At 50.0% G+C, this 17,268-nt stretch overlaps 1 protein-coding gene across 4 annotated transcripts in view; it reads right to left on the bottom strand.

The window, feature by feature from the left end:
* RBM47 (RNA binding motif protein 47) overlaps positions 1-15,568 on the bottom strand; it is a 161,114-nt gene extending 145,546 nt beyond the window's left edge. For 2 of the 4 annotated variants that reach the window (XM_062213351.1, XM_062213355.1), the window contains exon 1: positions 14,507-14,647. The gene's annotated coding sequence lies outside the window, so the exon portion shown is untranslated. Of the gene's footprint in view, positions 1-14,506; positions 14,648-15,037; positions 15,097-15,479 lie in introns of those variants that run through there. The other 2 variants (XM_062213353.1, XM_062213354.1) reach the window with 2 other exon arrangements.
* Positions 15,569-17,268: the final 1,700 nt, after the last annotated feature.

Raw genomic sequence — 17,268 nt, 5'->3', positions numbered from 1 at the left:
GGGGCCTGGAACTCCATCCAGGTCTCCCACGTGGGTGGCAGGGACTCAAGTACTTGACTCACACTCTGCTGCCTCCCAGGGTGTGCTCTTGCAGGAAGCTGGTCGGTGAGCAGAGGAGTGGGACACAAACCCAGGGCTGCGGGCATCCCAGGCAGTGTCTTCACACTTGCACCAAACAGAGCACTTGTATGATTCTTGATTACCTAAGCTTTTTGTAAATGTTTGGTCCCCTACCCCATTTCCCACTTGTTTCCTACACACAGTTGCTGTGATCTGAATGTGTCTCCCAAAAATTCCGGTGTTGGAAACTTAATCCCCAAATTCCCATGTCCAGGGTGTTTGGGGGTGGACCGGGAGGTGATCAGGTTAGGTGAGGTTGCGAGGGTGGGTGGCTCTGGGAGATGCCTCCTCCCTCTTCTGCTGCAGCATCAAGGCCCGCACCACCCCTGGCTCTCCGACTTCCCAGCCTGCAACTTTCGTTCTCTGTGAATTACCTGCTCTGTTTTCTGGGGTTGTATTTTTTAAAACTTTAACTTTACTTGCAAGGCAGAGAGCCAGAGACAGAAAGAGGTCTTCCATGCACAGGTTCACTCTCCAGATGTCCACAATAAGGGTGGACGTTGTGGCACAGCCGGTTAAGCTGCTGAGTGGGCTGCCCACATCCCGTAGCCGAGAGCCTGGTTCCACCCTGACTCCTCTGAGCTTCAGATCCTGCCTCCTGTTAACATGCCAGAGAAGGCAACAGATGATGGCCCAAGTACTTGGACCCCTGCTATCCTCGTGGGGGACCTGGATGAAGCTGCAGGCTCTTGGCTTCAGCCTAGCCTAGTCCTGGCTGTTACAGGCATTTGGGGGAATGAACCAGTGGATGGAAGATTCCTCTCTCTCTCTCCCTTTCTGTCTCTATGTGCATGTGTATAGTATGTGCATGTGTCTCCGTATGTCACTCACTCACTCCATCACTCTGCTTTTCCAATAAATAAATCTTGAAAAAATAATACTGCAGGAGCTGGGTTAAGTTCAATTCAGGAGCCCAAAACCCAAACTGAATCTACCATTTGCATAGCAGAAACCCAAGTACTTGAGCCATCACCTACAGCCTCCCAGGACATGCATCAGGAGGAAGCTGGAATCAAGAGTGGAGCCAGAACTAGGCTCTTTGATATGGGATGCTGGCATAGCAAGTTGTGGTGGAGTGAGAAGGCCATGCCAAGATGGCCGCTGGCAAGTGAGCGTCAGTTACTCAGGAATGGCTTTGAAACCCACCTGGCAACGGAGCCTGCCTGGCAATAGGCTGTGATTGGATGGCTTCAGATACTGCCTGGCAACAGGCTGTGATTGGTTAGAGCATAGACCGCCCCTTGACCGGATTGGCTGCCTTGGCTATATAAGCTGTTGTACCAACTGAAATAAACGAGTCTGCGGGCTGCTCCCCTCTGGCCCGCTTTCACCCGACTCCTGCGGTCTGTGTGGCCACTCCGCGCCTCTTGCCCCCACCATGCTCCTCCTCTCAGGAACATATCCACAACAGCAAGTGGCATCTTCACTACTACGCCAAATGCCCAACGCCTTAGGTGTTTTGTTATGGCCAGTAAAAACAGACTAAGACAACAATCGATGCTCAGTGATATCTTGTCATTTGTGACATACAGATAAAATCACAAACTTTGTATGTGCAAATCTGGATACGATGAAAAAGACATCAATACAAACTAGAAGACCACTGGGCATTAGCGACGTCTCCTGCTCTCACCAGCTAGCTAGCGTGTCCTCGCAGCACAGCCAGGGAACTGGCATCTTCTCCTGCAGAGTTTAACGGACACTTGAGTAAACACCTCCAAACCAGGCTCTGCCGTCACCCTGTAACACATCCAGAACCCCCTACCTGCCCTCTCCCTGTAGCCAGGGCATCACCACTGGGATGACCCTGCCAGGCCTGACCTGGGGCTGCAAGAGATCCAGGTGGGTACACAGAAGAAACCACATTGGAAGGCAGTCCCTTGGGCTTGGAGGAACCATCGTAAACTCTCTTCCATGGTCTTTTTGTTTGTTTATAAAGATTTATTTATTTGAAAGAGTTAGAGAGAGGAGGAGAGGCAGAGAGAGAGAGAGAGTTCTTCCATCCACTGGTTCACTCCACAATTGGCTACAATGACCAGAGCTGTGCCAATCTGAACCCAGGAGCTTTCTCAGGGTCTCCCACGCAGTGCAGAGGCCCAAGCATTTGGGCCATTTTCTGCTGCTTTCCCAGGCCATAGCAGAGATCTGGAGCAGAAGTGGAGCAGTGGGGTCTCGAACCGGTGCCTATATGGAATGTTGGCACTGCAGGCAGCGGCTCTACCCACTACACCACAGCGCCGGCCCTTTCCATGGTCTTGAGAGGCCTACGTGCCCTAGGTCTCTGTACCCCATTTCCCTCACAGCTGCTCCCTGCACCGCAGCAACCCCTGCCTTTTTAAATCCCTCGCCATTCCAATCCTTCCCAGCCTTAGCACCCTCACCAGCGCCACTCCATCAAGCAGAGATGAACACCTTCCTGTCCACCAGGTGCCTTCACATCACCCCTTAGGGAACCCTCCTCTGCCCGGCCCAGCGAAGAGTGTTCCCTGCCTTTACTGGGACCTGGGGCTTCCTTCAGAGCACTTAAACCCACCTCCAGCCACAAGGATAGCCTTGGGAGGGCAGAGAACTGTCATTCACTTCTAGCTTCCTAGTACCTGTGTCCAGTCAAGGCAACAGTTAACTCTGTGTCTACACAGCAAAATGGGTAATTTCGATGTGTCTACTATAAACTGACTCATATCTACTGGTCCTGTATGTTCGGTATACAACACCACCGCTCCCTTTACATGGTGTATTATTTAATACAGGTCTAACAGCAAGTGTTTGGCCCAACAGTTTTTGGGTTAAGATGCCCTCACCCCACATCCAAGTGCCTTGGCTAGATCCCCATCTCTGGCTCCTGAGTCCGGGTTCCTGCTAGTGCAGACCCTGGGAGAGCAGTGATGGCTCACGTAGTTGTGTTCCTGTCACCCACACAGAAGCCTGGATTCAGTTCCCAACTCCCAGCTTTGACTCCAGAAGTTGTGGGCATTTGGGGAGGGAATGGGAGCTCTCTGTGTGTCTGCCACTCAAAGAAAAAAGCAAACATACAAAAGACAGGTCTAGCTTATCATTTATATTCTATTTGTTTCTAATGTCCCATTCAGTATACATATAGTAATAAAACAATTTACAGGAAGAAGTAATGTTCATTCTTTACTTATTAGGTATATTTCATATTTTTTAAACTCAATGACTTGTCCAGTTAGTACAGATTGATGGTTTCCAAACCAACCAAAAAGATAAAAAAAAAAAAAAAAAAAAAAAAAAAACCTACTCCAAATAACTATAAATCAATCATAAACCATAATCAGCAATAATCAGGGAACAGCGCTGTATTGTAGTGGGTTAAAGCCACAGCCTGCTGTGCCAGCCTCCTATATGGCCGCCAGTTCAAGTCCCAGCTGCCCTACTTACGATCCAGCTCCCTGCCTTGGCCTGGGAAAGCAGTGGAAGATGGCCCAGGTCCTTGGGCCCCTGCACCCACATGGGAGACCCTGAAGAAGCTCCTGGATCCTGGCTTCAGTCTGGCCCAGGCCCAGGTCATTGTAGCCATTTGGAGAGTGAACCAGTGGATGGAGGATCTCTATCTGTCTCTCCTCTCTGTAACTCTGCCTTTCAAAAAAATAAGTCTTAAAAATGAGTAAATAATCAGAAATAACTAAATGCAGGATATTCACCTACCCTTCACAGAGCTTAAATACAACTGCCTCATTTTTATTGCAAAAAAGTTTACAGCCTTCCTGAAGTTCACAGCCACCTTAAATAATGGATTTTAGAGTCCCCAAGCCTAATAGCACAAGATTCTATCAGTCATTGGGGAAGCCACTGTCAGCAAGATACAGAAATAAATAAGACAGGTAAAGGCACAGAGCGAGCTGTACCTCCAAATGCCAAGGAAAACAATTTTGCCAAACCACAGTTACTGTCCAAAAGTGAGAATAAGGCCAGAGCTAGCAAACAAGCATGACAGATCATGAGCTTATTGTTTTTTTAAAATTACTGGAATACTCACTTTTTTCTAAATAAGTTTTGCTAGAGATTCATCATTTTACTAGACCTCCAAAGAATAAGTTGCTGTGTATTTTTAATTGTGTATGCTTCCTTTCATTATTTTTTTTTAAAGATTTATTTATTTATTTGAAAGGCAGAGTTACAGAAAGAGAAGCAGCAGAAAGAGATCTTCCATCCAGTAGTTCACTTCCCAAATGGCCACAAAGGCCAGGGCTGGGCTAGGAGCTTCATCCAGGTCTCCCATGTCAACGCAGGGGCCCAGGCATTTGGGCCATCCTCCGATGCTTTCCCAGGCACTTAAGCAGGGAGCCAGATAGGAACTGGAGCAGCCTGGACTCAAACTGGTGCCCACTTGGGCTGTGAGTGCTACAGGCCATGGCTTTAATCTGCTCCACCACAGCACTGCCTCCAAGAAGTTGTTTTGTTCTCAGGAAAAGGCAAGAGCAAGGTCTTCAACAAAGGTTCTAGGAAAATACTAACTCATACAATGATATAGCACTTGGGTTTCACGCTAGATCAAGGCAAAACATCTAACTGAGCTTTCTGAGAAAATTCTAGCTGGAACGTGCAGCAGCAGCTGGCATTTGGAAAAATTTCAAAGGTCAAGAGCTAGTTTAGAAAACGTAATCTTGACAGTGACTTTCAGAAGAATCATTAAATGACAATAGAAAAAGTAATAAATAATCTAATAATAAAAGTTAGTCAAGCGTAATTATCTGTAGGGCAGGCAATTCACAAGGCTGCTCTGAAACAAAGGGCTATAAGATGCCGATGGAAATCACAAAAAGATTGCCAAAGAGGAGGCTTTGATTTGGAAACTGGGAAGTGCTGAAATGATTGCGACATCCCCACTTGGCCCTGCCTCGCAGGTTACTTAGTCATCGGCCTCCATCGAGGGCGCATGGTGGCTCAGGCAGTAATGAAACCACCGAGACAGGGCAGCTTAACAGGGGAGGAAAGCCAGGCTCCCTCAGAGAGGTGTGCTCGTGGCTCTACTGCAAGGAAAACACCCAGCTAGCGTGCACTTTCCGGCATACGTGTGCTGGGTTTAACCTGTCTGCTTCATTCATTCATTCAACAAATACTTTCGGAACACCAACTCTGCGGCAGATGCTGCTTGGGATACCCAACAAACCAGAGACACTCTAGCGGGACAGACAGATAAGGCGTACAATTATTTAAATACCACAGTGTACAAGGTAGGGAGAAAGAGAGAGAGAGAACGCACCAGCAGGAAAGAGGAACTGTTGGGTGGTTCTGTTTTTTAATTTGAAAGGCAGAGGGAAAGAGAGACAGACAGGTAGAAATTGTCCATCTACCAGTTCACTCCCTAAATGCCTGCAACAGCCAGGGCAGGCTGAAACCAGAAGTCTGAAACTCTATCTGGGTCTCCCACATGGGTGGCAGGGACCTAACTATTTGAGCCACCACTGCTGCTTCGCCAGGGGCACATTAGCAGGAAGCTGGACCAGAAGAAGAGGAATCAGAACCTTCTAGACTTAAACAAGGTCCTGCAACCTGGGATGCAGGAATTCCAAGCAGCAGCTTCACTATTGCCCCAAGAGCCCACCTTGGAGCTGTCACACCTAGGGGAAGGCAGAGCAAAGCCTCGAGGTGAAAGGTAAATGAACTACAGGGTATTCAGGGAAGACGTTCTGGGAGAGGCTGCAGCCAGTGCTAAGGCCCAGCGGCATGAACACACCTGGCACGTTCCATGACGGAATCAACTGTGGCTAAAGCAAAGTGAAGTGGGAGTAGCCACAGTGAAAGAGGTCATGGGACTGGAAATACAACATATTTCCAGACAAGAGCTGGACAGTCTTCAACAGGGGACTGGCAGCACCTGACTTCTGTTCGAAAACGGCACTCAACCCAGCGATCATCACTGAACCAACTCTGCAGAAGCTATAAGGAGGTCCTTCTGTGCAAGAGGACGAACTGATGGAAATTTCCCAAAGATGCAAGATACCACATGCTGCTGAGGAAGCCATGAGGGTCACTATGCCAGTGGCAGCACCACCAAGGCCACCAAAAGGCCCGAGGAGGGTTCAGACAAGACGAAGCCAAGGGAGCGGTCGTCCCCCTCCATGCCACTTAGCACCGCAGCAGAAGCCACCTGCGGCTGAGGGGAAACTCATCCAGGATTTCCCCTCTGCCTGTGAAATCCTACGTTTAAAAGAGACAACGCTTTGTTGCAAGGTTCTTAGGAACAAAGCATTGTCATTGGTGCCTCTATCACACCGTCTTTGAGAAAAAAAAAAAAAATCCAAACTGTGTGAAGTTTAGAATATGGAACAGATCTATGCTCTAAAAAATTAAATTTCAAAAATGTGAGAACAGTACAAAATGGCAGAACCACAGCTTGTCCCCTTGTCCAGGGTGTCCTGTGTGAGCCCTTTGAAGATTTGTGACTTTTCAACAGTTTTATTTCTAAAACTGGATGGCTTATGATTATAAAGCATTTTATCACATGTTCGGCAAAACTCGTCTTCTTGGTTTATATACAGTCCTGCCTCATTGTTGGTTTTTATTTATGGCACAAGATAAGCAGTTTGTTTTGTGGTTGAAAATTTTAAAATCCTTTAAAAAAAAAAAAAAACAAAAGGATCTCAAGGACATTTTTCTAAAAACAAAAATAAAGGGGGCAGGCGTTCTAGCATAGCAGGTAAAGCCACTGCCTACCATGCTAATGGCCTAGGAAAGCAGTAGAAGATGGCCCAAGTGCTTGGGCCCCTGCCACCCATATGGGAGACCCGGAAGAGGATCCTGCCCCTGGCTTTGGCCTGGCCAAGCCCTAGCTGTTGTGGCCATCTGGGGAGTGAACCAGTAGATGGAAGATCTCTCTCTGTGGCTCTCACTTTCAATTAAGTAAATAAATCTTGAAAGGAAAGAACAACAAAAAAGAATAGAAAAGAACAAACATCACTCTAGATACTGCCTCCTGCATGGGTGAGGGCTGAGGGCAGAGGTGGAAACAGCGAGAAAAGACGGTGCAGAGCCCATGAAGAGTCCGCTCACCTGCTTGAACCAGAGGGAAAGTGCTAGGCCCTTCACACCTTACCAGGACGTGCGAGAACAAGGTGTCACCACTTCATGTCAGGGTCTGTGTACCTCTCAAGGGGGTGAAGGGGGACCCTGGGCTTCCTCTCTGGGCTCATTAGTAGCATCCAAGCTCACAGTTTCTGTTTACTCACTGGCAAATTTTCATATACCTTGGGGTGGATCCTGGAACCCACAAAGCAGGGCAAAACGCAAAGGAAGAACCTGGGCCAAACTACTGTTTGCACCAATGGGAAGAGCTAACTTGCTGTTTGAGTCCCTTTGCTCTGCAAACAGGATCTCACTGGAGGCAACGCTCTCCTGTGGACATCCTGCCACCTGGCCTCCCTCCCTCGCCTCTCCTATTCATACCACCAGCCACCAGCACAGCCACATGGCTGGGGCTCCCAGGCTGACAGCGACACTGCCCCTCCCCATTTGTCCACTCTGATTTTGAGAAAATGTGTTTTCCTCTACTCATTATTATATATATTATTGAAAGGAAATGGAAGAAAGCGAGGTATAAACTCAACACCAGGGGGCTGTGACAGCGCTCCTCCAGCCACTGCCCCAGCTTGCCAGAGGCATGGTGCAGGCAGGGCTTTGTTCTAGACTATCCCTGAGTTCACTACAGCTCCGTCGTAGCTCCGTCGTATTTCCTGTACCCAGTAAAATACTTGTAGAAAACATAAGTAGGGGCCAGTGCTGTGGCGTAGCAGGTTAAAACCCAGTCCTGCCGTACCAGCATCTCATGTGGGCACCAGTTCAAGTCCCAGCTGTTCCACTTGTGATCCAACACTCTGCTATGGCCTGGGAAAGCAATGGAGGATGGCCCAAGTGCCTGAGTCCCTGCACCCACATGGGAGAATCGAAGAAGCTCCTGGCTCCTGGCTTCAGATCGGGCTGCTCCAGCCATGTGGCCATCTGGGGAATGAACCAGCGTTTGGAAGACCTCTCTCTGACTTTACTTCTCTCTGTAACTCTTTCAAATAAAATAAAATAAATAAGTAAAAAAGAGAGAAAGAGAGAGAGAGAAAGAAAGAGAGAGAGAGAGAAGGAAGAAAGGAAACAAACAAACATAGCAAAGTCATCTAAATGAACAGGACATAGAGAAGCCTTCAAAAAGTTCATAAGAGGGGGCCGGCATTGCAGGGCAATGGAGGAAGCTGCTGCCTGCGACACCCGCAGCCCATGTGAGTGCCAGATTAAGTCTCAGCTGCTCCACTTCCAATCCAACTCCCTGTTAATTCATCTGGGAAGCCAGTGGAAGATGGCCCAGGTCCTTGGACCCCTGCACCCATGTGGGAGACCTGAAAGAAGCTCCTGGCCTTGGCTTTGTGGCCATTTGAGGAGTCCAACAGGGGATGGAAAATCTCTGTCTTTCCTTGTCTCTCAGTAAGTCTGCCTTTTAAAAAGTCCATAAGCGATGAGTGTTATGGAAAACTAGGCATGGGCTTTCAAAGTTTTCTGCATGAAAATAACTTACTTTTTAATTCCATTTTCCATGAACTTAAAACACATACATACCCACAGAATGCAAAAGTCATAATTTCAGTAATGTATTCAGGCCAAAATACTCATTTTATTTATTGAGCACTCACTGGTAAACTGGAAGCACTAGAAGATGCAAATATTATTCAGACACAAATCCTGCCACCAAGAAACTTACTTTCTATTTGCTAGGAAAAATAGCATAGGTACGACAGGAAGCAGTGGTGCAATGGCCCTGGGGACAGGTAAGGCATGCAGGGTTCTGAGAAAGGCCCATATTATACATTCTGACTAATTAAAAGTAACCTAGACAACTCATAATAGCAGCAGGCATTTGGCACAGGAATGAAAAAACATCACTTGGGATGCTCGTATCCCATAACGAGTGCCTGGTCTAGAGTCCCCGATTCACTTCTGACTCCAGCTTCCTGCTAATATGCACCCTGGGAGGCAGCAGGTGAAGGCTCCAGTACTTACACGGGTCCCTGCCACTCCAGGGGAAGAACCAGATGGAGTTCCTGGCTCCCGGCTTTGGCCTGGCCTGGCCAGACCTGGCAGCTGTGGGCATCTGGGAATGAACCAGCAGATCAAAGCTCGCTCACTCTCTCTGCTTTTCAAATAAAATGAAAATAAATAATTTTTTAAAAGTCATAATAGGAACTATTTAAGTCCTTTGCACCCTGGTCACTCTAAATAACTTTTGCTCCATCAGTAGCACAACTAAGATACAATAACCAAAAGAATAGCGTCTGGCTACAAGGGCCATGAGTATTTGGTCAAAGCCAAAGTGCTGCTTGGAAGAGATCTGTGGATTCCAACCTGCAGAAGAGGCCATAATAGAAAACCCATACGTGGAGTAGGGATGAGATTTCAAACACTGAAGTGCAGTCAGCCGTAATATACCACCCAGACCCCACCACATGGCGTGGGCTACCCATCAGGCCCCGTCCTAAGCTCTTCAGGTACAAAAGAATCACTTCTTCAGTCCCTAGAGCAACACGGTAAGGGAGGTGTGTTACAGCTGGGGAAACCAAGTCCGCGGGAGGTTAGGCAGCCTACTTAAAGTCACAATAAATACACGCCAGAGCCAGGAGTGGAAACAAGGCAACCTAGGGAGTCTGAACTTCGTACAGTCATATCACACACACACCCTGCCCCAAACCGTCATTTTCACTCCAGCGAAACCCTTTCTCTCTCTCTCTCTCCACGTGCAACCCAACTTTTGTTGATTATCCCAGAAACAAACCGGCGCACAGAGCCGAGCTCAGCACAACTGCGGCTTTCACTTGTATAAGCTCCGAGGTAAAGCTCCGACCACATTCTTCCCCGGGCAAGTCTAAAAAAGTCAAATCACCTGCGTCGAGAAATACATCCCAGATATTAGCCGGCGGAAGAGGAGACCAAACACCAACGAAAACACGAGGCTGTTGACTCTCCCATTAGGAAGCTGCAGTGAGTTTTCAGTCACCAAATCCTCCAGTTGTAGTCACACAGAGGCACTTTGTCTTGACAAGGCTACCGAGAAGATGGGTCTCATCTTGGCAAGAGCTACGTGTCCCGAGAACCACAACTTTATTTTTTAAAACGACCACAAACAAGGAGTACGGAAACCACTTCAGAACTCAAGTCACGGGGCTACCGACCTGTCCGACGCGGACCCAGAAGGTTTTGCCTGAGCCTGAAGGGTCCAGACAGACATTTTCAGAATGGCCTTCCACTGGCTCTCAGAGAAGCCACACCTGAGAAAAACCCGCTCCACTTCCTTAAGGCCTTGAGCACTTCCGTTTTTCTTTTGGCAGGTGAAATGCTTTAAAAAAATGACGGAGCCAGGTCTCAGGGCTCTGAGAGACGGATACTTTCGCAGGCTGGCATTTCCTTGGTAAGGTACGGGCCTCCTGTCCCTGTGTCAGCTGCACAATGCCGGGCATTCACTGTGCACCCACCCGCTGCCCACTGGTACATATCATTAACTCTTGTGCTCCCATGGGTGGCTTGTGGTCCATCCACACCTTCTGGGAACGGGTGGTCTTCCACCCCAGCGGGCGGGCACCCTGGGAACAGGTGGTCTTCCACCCCAGTGGGCAGGCACCCTGGGGAATAAGAGCAAATGGACTAGGAGCCTAAGCAAAGTACAACCAGGTGGCTGCAGCAGTTAGCAGCTGCCCTCTCTCAACTCCCATAGCCCCAGGCACCTAACGTGGGCTTGGCCCTGGGCTACCCCAATCAGTAGAACCACCAACAGGTTTGAGGGTACCTCAGTGCATTCAAGGGAAACAGAATCCAAAGCGAAGTTCATTTGGGTGCAAAAAAAGAAAAAAGGATAAATCCATAGTTTGTTTTTTTTTTTTAATAATATCCATTGTCCATGAATTTTTTTTGAAGATCCCTCATACATACCCAAAGATAAGCACTGTGATTTGGGAAGACTAGAAATTGTTTTCTTGATTAACATGATTCACTGTAATCCAGAAGTGAAACATACACTTTGCAGAACGAGGAATCTGCTGAGACTCGAGTATTTCTATTTGGCCCAATCACAGAGGGTCTCCTCTTTGTCTCCTTGAGGTGCCAGCTCTCGCAGCTGGCCGAGACTGGGCTGTTCCCAGAAATGCCACCCCCCACCCTCTAAAGCCAACGACGCAATCCTATCTCCTATCTCCTAGCCTGTCCATTGACTTGGGTTTTGTGTTTTACAAACATAGAAACTGCAAACATCGAAACACACCCACAAATCATTTTTATGTAAACCATGTTCCCTGGATGACAAAAAGTGAAGATTCATGCTGTGGGGGGGATGCTCATATTATACATGGGAGTCCCATAAACCGAAGGGGGGGCTGTGGTTTTTTTTTCCTCCAGGTGTCTTTAAACCACTACAGAAAGTGGAGGAGAGGCAGAGTGGGGCGTGCTGCGCAGGGCTTGTGTCTTTTGTAATCAGCTTGCTTTTGGTTGTACAAGAGATGATATCTGGACTCCCTCAAGTCAGCGTCTATTGCAGAATCTGGATTACAAAAGTGGGGAGGAGCCACGCCTCCGATTCCCACGCAGCCGGCTCCCCCCGCAGTGGTGTGAGGACACCGATGGGGAAGTGCACACGACTGCTCCCTCTCCACTTTCACCGACCACTCCTGCCCAAGCCTTTCTCAGAACAATGGAGGAGAGATTCTTGGAGGAGAGGTGCTCGCCTCCCCCTAGATGCTGAGAGAGGAGCCAGCCGGGAAAGCCGCAGTCTGACATCCAGCCCAGCTCAGCCGGCTCGGGAGTGTTTCGCTGACAGGATGGTTCAGACCACACACACCAAGAGGCAAGGGCCCTTTCCCCCAAACCTCCCCAGCAAGAGCCGTTTGCGTTTGCAACAACCTGACGTGGCAATTAAACAACTACCGAGAGGGTGTGAAGGCCAAGTCATCTCTGCATTGCCACTGTGGAAAATCTCAACCCAGTGGCTCTCTGAAGCAAGGGCTCGGAGCAGGTGGCACGGAGTCCTGACTCACACACACCTCGCATGGTACCAAACCAGAAAGGCAACATCATCACAAGACACAGAGACGGCTCCCAAGAGGAAAAACCTCTCTCCCCATTCAGGCCAGCCATGGAAATGTTCCAATCCAACCTTGAACTTGGAATCGTTCTGACAAGCACTCCAGGCTGCATTTCATGTCTCCACTGTCACTTCCTACAAGTTTGGCACACAAATTTCAGAATCCTACAACAACCTAGCCCTTTGCTAAGTCCTAGGAGTCCCCCATCAAAGGCCCCACCCCACCCCCGTCAGTGTAAGTTTTTCTAGGATTATGGAGCCCCTGGGGTAACCTAATCGCAGTTTTACTTGAGCCTGGGTTCAACTTCAAGAAAAACTTCCTTCCCCTCTCCAGTACCCCTAGATCCACTCCTGAAAAAATCAGAAGGGGACTTGTGGTGGAGCTGGACACCTGTCTGAACCAGGCCACTACTTTTCTATAGCAGATAAAGCGCAATCGTTCGGGACACGATTTTCATCTTGATATCAAGAGAAGAATTTGGAAAGCAACTGCAGTCATTTATAAGAAAAATAATTCCAGCTAGTTCAACTTTACAAGTTTAAATCATTACCGAGATTAGCTTCAATTACTGGGAGCAGAACGTAGTTATCAGGTGAAGGAAAAAAACCTGATTAGTCCCCAAAACTTGTGAGAGCAGGCATAGGGAACACATGTCTTTATTTCGCCCTCAGAATCACCAACTGCTCTGGGCAGACTCCTTTCAGCATGTAGTCTGGAGCAGTACAGTGGGGAATCAAAAATATGTTGACTATTACAACGACGAAGGCTGGTGTGAAACGGTGATGTGGATTCTCAATCCCACGCACATCTTACAAGGCCAGAACCAAGGGGAAGATGACTGATCTTCAATCGGGATTCACACTTGGAACACCTTCCAAAAACAATTTCATCTGACAGGTGCGGCCTACCAAGTCAGGTCAAGGGTAGCAGAGCCAGCCTGGCAGCTTTGTTCTTTTCTGCCTACTTCTTTACTTAATAAACCCTGAAAGTTAAGAGGCTGGGTGCTTAGGAAAAGTTCTGAGTCCCCATTCTCCCAGTCTGCAGTAATGAGGCCGGAGAGGCCCACGTGTGCCCATCGGAACAGGTGGAAGGTGGCAGGCGAGAAAAAATACCAAACCCTGAACCACCTGCTCCGTTTCCGCCTGCCCTGCTGACCTCTCAGACTGACCTGGTCTGGTCTCCCTCCAAGATTTCAGACCATCAGACTGCCCGACAGGATCATGTCAACCGCAGGCAGCTTCTGTTCTCGCTGGGATGCGCTGGTGTGTCTGGAGGTTGTGGTCACGCAGCTGACAACTTTTTACCTTTTACGGTTTGCACCTGTAATTCTCAAACCCTCCTGGTCTAACAGCCAAGTGTTGGGGGCCCCACACTGCGGCCAGCACTTCACTTCACGTTCTGTTGCCAACCCTCTGCTTCCTTCCATCCCTGGAAAAATTCGTAGGACTTCACCATAAAATTTTTAAAAACAGGTTTAATCTGTATTTAATACTGGAAATACTGGGAGAATACTGGGAGACCATCATTCATTAAATGCCACCAGAAAAAAAAAAAAAGCGGGTTGCGGTTTAGTTCAAATCAGTAACCATCGGGTAAGTAAGTACCTTGGGATGGCCTCTTTCTAATCACTTTGATAAGTTTTCAATGCCCTGGGCCAGTACCCGGAACTAGCTGAACTTTTGCCTAAATAAAAAATGAGTCACATACTTGAAAAATTCCACTTCCACTGATTTTAACTGATTTCTTAAATATCCGGCGCCTGCTGATTTGTCATCTGTCATAATTTCACAGCCCTACCCCGTCCTCCAGATGGGATTTTTAACTTGAAACAGCAAGTGGCCCTCCCCTGGGGGGGACACTTTCAGAGGTAAGGGGTGGCAGGAAGACCCCCCTCTGCCCTGGTTAACACTTAAATGAGAAACCTCTGATATGAATACTTCCTCAATCTCATTGTAATCATCTGAGTCGAAAACTCACCTGTGCCTGCCACAGCCCGAGCGTGTTTCCTGGGATGAAAACACCGGTTACTTTTTTATGGGGGAAAAAAAAAAAAAAAAACCTCCTCCATCACTACAGGAAACATAATGGGGCTGAATGTGTATGATTATCTACTCTTCCAGAAAATGACGCTTTTCGAATCTTTTTATAAACCCTTGATTTCCCACGAACCTCACCAGAGGCGGAAGGAGGGAGAGCAAGTGAGGGAGATAAGGCCTCAAAGAGAAAAGAAAAAAAAAAAAATTATTTCCAGAAACTCGGGACCCACAAGGAAGAGTGAAGAGGCAGCAGTTAAAAGGTTTACCCCAAATCCCCCTTACCTCGGTTTATTTGGAGGCGCCCACTTGAGAAACTAACACCATTCACAGCCCCGGTAGCAATTTACACTGCAAGGCAGCAACCTAGCACAGCTCCAGAGCCTCCCTCTTTTTAATGTAAAACCGAAATAAGGAGTGTCCGGCTACTCCCCACCGCGCCGCTTAAAGCCACAGGGCGGCTCGCGCGCCTCTCCAAGATTCCAGGCGCTCAGAACCGCTCCGCCCTGGAGACCTGCGGAGGCCACCGGCTCTCCTCCCCGAGGGCACGTCCCCCAGCCCTGGCTGCCTGCTCCCAGTCCCGAGCGGGCGGAGGGGGCGCCGGGGCAGGGACCCCTGCACGGCTGCGCCGCGTCCGCAGCAGGCGAGGCGAGCGGCCCGGAGCCCGGCTGCGCACGGGAGCGCTGCGCGCCGGGTCTGCGAGCCCTCCCGGTCCCCTCCCTGCCTCCTGTGCCCGCGGCCCTCCCCCGCTGCCGAGGCCATCCGCCGCACAGTAGCGAGGTTGTCTCCTCGTCTACTCCCTTCCCTTAAACTCACCAAACCAGATTTTTACTCCCAACACAGGCAACTTCCCGTAAATCTGCACTGAAATTGTATCCTGCTCGCTGAGCCTGGGCTGGCGGCAGGCCAGCGCAACATTCCTGTTGTTTGAGGAGCCGCGGATACCTTAGCCGAAGGTTAAAACAGAGATCGGCCTGGAGGGGCGCGGGCCGGGGGCCTCGCCGGGTGGGCTCCTGTCTCCGCTCAGACAGTCCCATCCGTCTCGGACGCCCAGCACCGGCCCCACGAGCGGCACCTGCTCCACCTGAGGACCTGGGTCCCCGCCCTGCTCGGGGACACCGGGCCCGGAGCCAGGCTGGAGGGCTCAGGACCCTGCGGCCGATCGGTGCCACCCACCTCCGCGCTCCCACTCGCGAAGACGGCGCCGAAGCAGGTAGGCAGGGTCCCGCGTGCGCCCGCCTCCCCCGAGTGTCCTCACCTGGGCCAGAGCATGGCCGGGACAGCGCAGGAAGGAACGTCACGCGGACGCAGCCCTGACCTTTGCCGGGGCCTTCGCCGCGGGGCCTGGGGCCTGGGCGCTGCCGGCTCTCCAGTGGCCCGCGTTCGTGCGCCCTGACCTCGAGTTACAGCTGGTTTCTAGAAAGGGAACAAAAAACACTGCATTTAGAAACTGCAGCCCGGCCCTCGCCTAACCTTGCCGGGTCCCCGGGGAGCTGGCTCGCGCCCCCACCGCAGCCCGCGCCGCACCCCCGCCGCCTTACCTGTTTATACAGGCGTGCAGGAGCCTCCCGCGTTTCAGCCGGGCCGCGGGCTAGGCGCCGAATGGGTCAACGGGAATCCAATTCGGTGACTAAACAAACTAGAAGAGGAAGCAGGCACCACCAGGAACCTGAAACGGAGTTGTGATTTCGGTGCAGTGTCATTCAACTGAAATCAACCGAAAAGAAGAAGAAAAAAAAAAAGTTTCTCATCGGGCTCCCGTCTAGCGAGGGGTTTGTTGCAGAGTTCGGTGCAGGTTAAGGGAGTTTCACATACAGAGCGCTTGGACCCCACCTGGCCGGGGCGGGGGTGGGCCGCCAGGATTTTTTGTTGTGTTGTTTATTTACTGAGCCCAGAGGAGGGTGACGTCAGAAAGAAGTGGGCTCTGGGGGCAGGGTTTGGCCGGGCTGTTAAGACACTGCTTGGGACACCTGCGGTTTGAATCTCCGCCCTGCTTCGGATACCAGCTCCCGGCTAATGCGCACTGAGGGGCAGCAGGGGATGATGGCTCAAGGACTTGGGGCCCTGCCACGCACGTGCTTGGGTCCCTGGCCTCACCTTGTGCAGCCCTGGCAGGCATGTGAGGAGCGAGCCAGCAGAGGACAGCTCTTTGTCACTCCCTTTACCTCTGCAATAAATGAGTAAGACACTCACCAGCCTTGAGGCCATCAGCGAGTTATTGGACCTTCCCTCTGCTTCCGAAATACCCCAGTGATGAGATGTCTGCAGTCTTGAAGGCAATGAGAAATCAAGTCTGGAAAGGGGTGTCCGACTGAGTTTCATTTCTCTTGATAGTGGCAAGAGCCCTGGAGACATGTGCTGAGTGTTCCCTGAAGCTCACGGAACACAAGTGCGCTCAGGAGCAGCCCACCCTGTGCGTGCCTTCTGATTTGGACTCTGACACTTGACCCGCTGTCTTGCCACCCTGTTCAGTGAGAAGCCGGTGCTGGACAGGTAGTGACCACTGTTGTGTAAAAAGCAGTATGAGCAAGGGAAGATGTTTAAAATGTCCTGTGAATATTTTTTTTAAAGATTTATTTTATTTATTTGAAAGAGTTACAGAGAGAGGTCGAGACAGAGGTCTTCCATCTGCTGGTTCACTCCCCAGATGGCTGCAACAGCTGAAACTGAGCCAATCCGAAGCCAGGAACCAGGAGCTTCCTCTGGGTCTCCCTCGCAGGTGCAGGGGCCTGAGAACTTGGGCCATCTTCCACTGCTATCTCAGGCCATAGCAGAGAGCTGGATTGGAAGAGGAGCAGCTGGGACTAGATCCGGCACCCACATGGGATGCCGGTACTTCAAGCCAGGGCTTTAACCCGCTGTGCCACAGCACCGGCCTCCACCCTCTATCCCCAGCTCTCTTCACATTTACAGAAAGAAACCATCATCCCATTGCATTCACAGTGGAGCGCTCTCGCCAGCTGACCCGAGCTGATCCATCCAGCCTTTTATCCTGGTTTCACGGATGAGTCCAGAATTTTGCTGAGTGGTGAGGCCAGGACTAGTCT

The sequence above is a fragment of the Lepus europaeus genome, chromosome 16, assembly GCF_033115175.1.
Source record: "Lepus europaeus isolate LE1 chromosome 16, mLepTim1.pri, whole genome shotgun sequence".
Classification (NCBI taxonomy): Eukaryota; Metazoa; Chordata; class Mammalia; order Lagomorpha; family Leporidae; genus Lepus; species Lepus europaeus.
The sequence above is the reverse complement of the archived record's forward strand: the minus strand, read 5'-3'. Positions and strand labels throughout refer to the sequence as shown.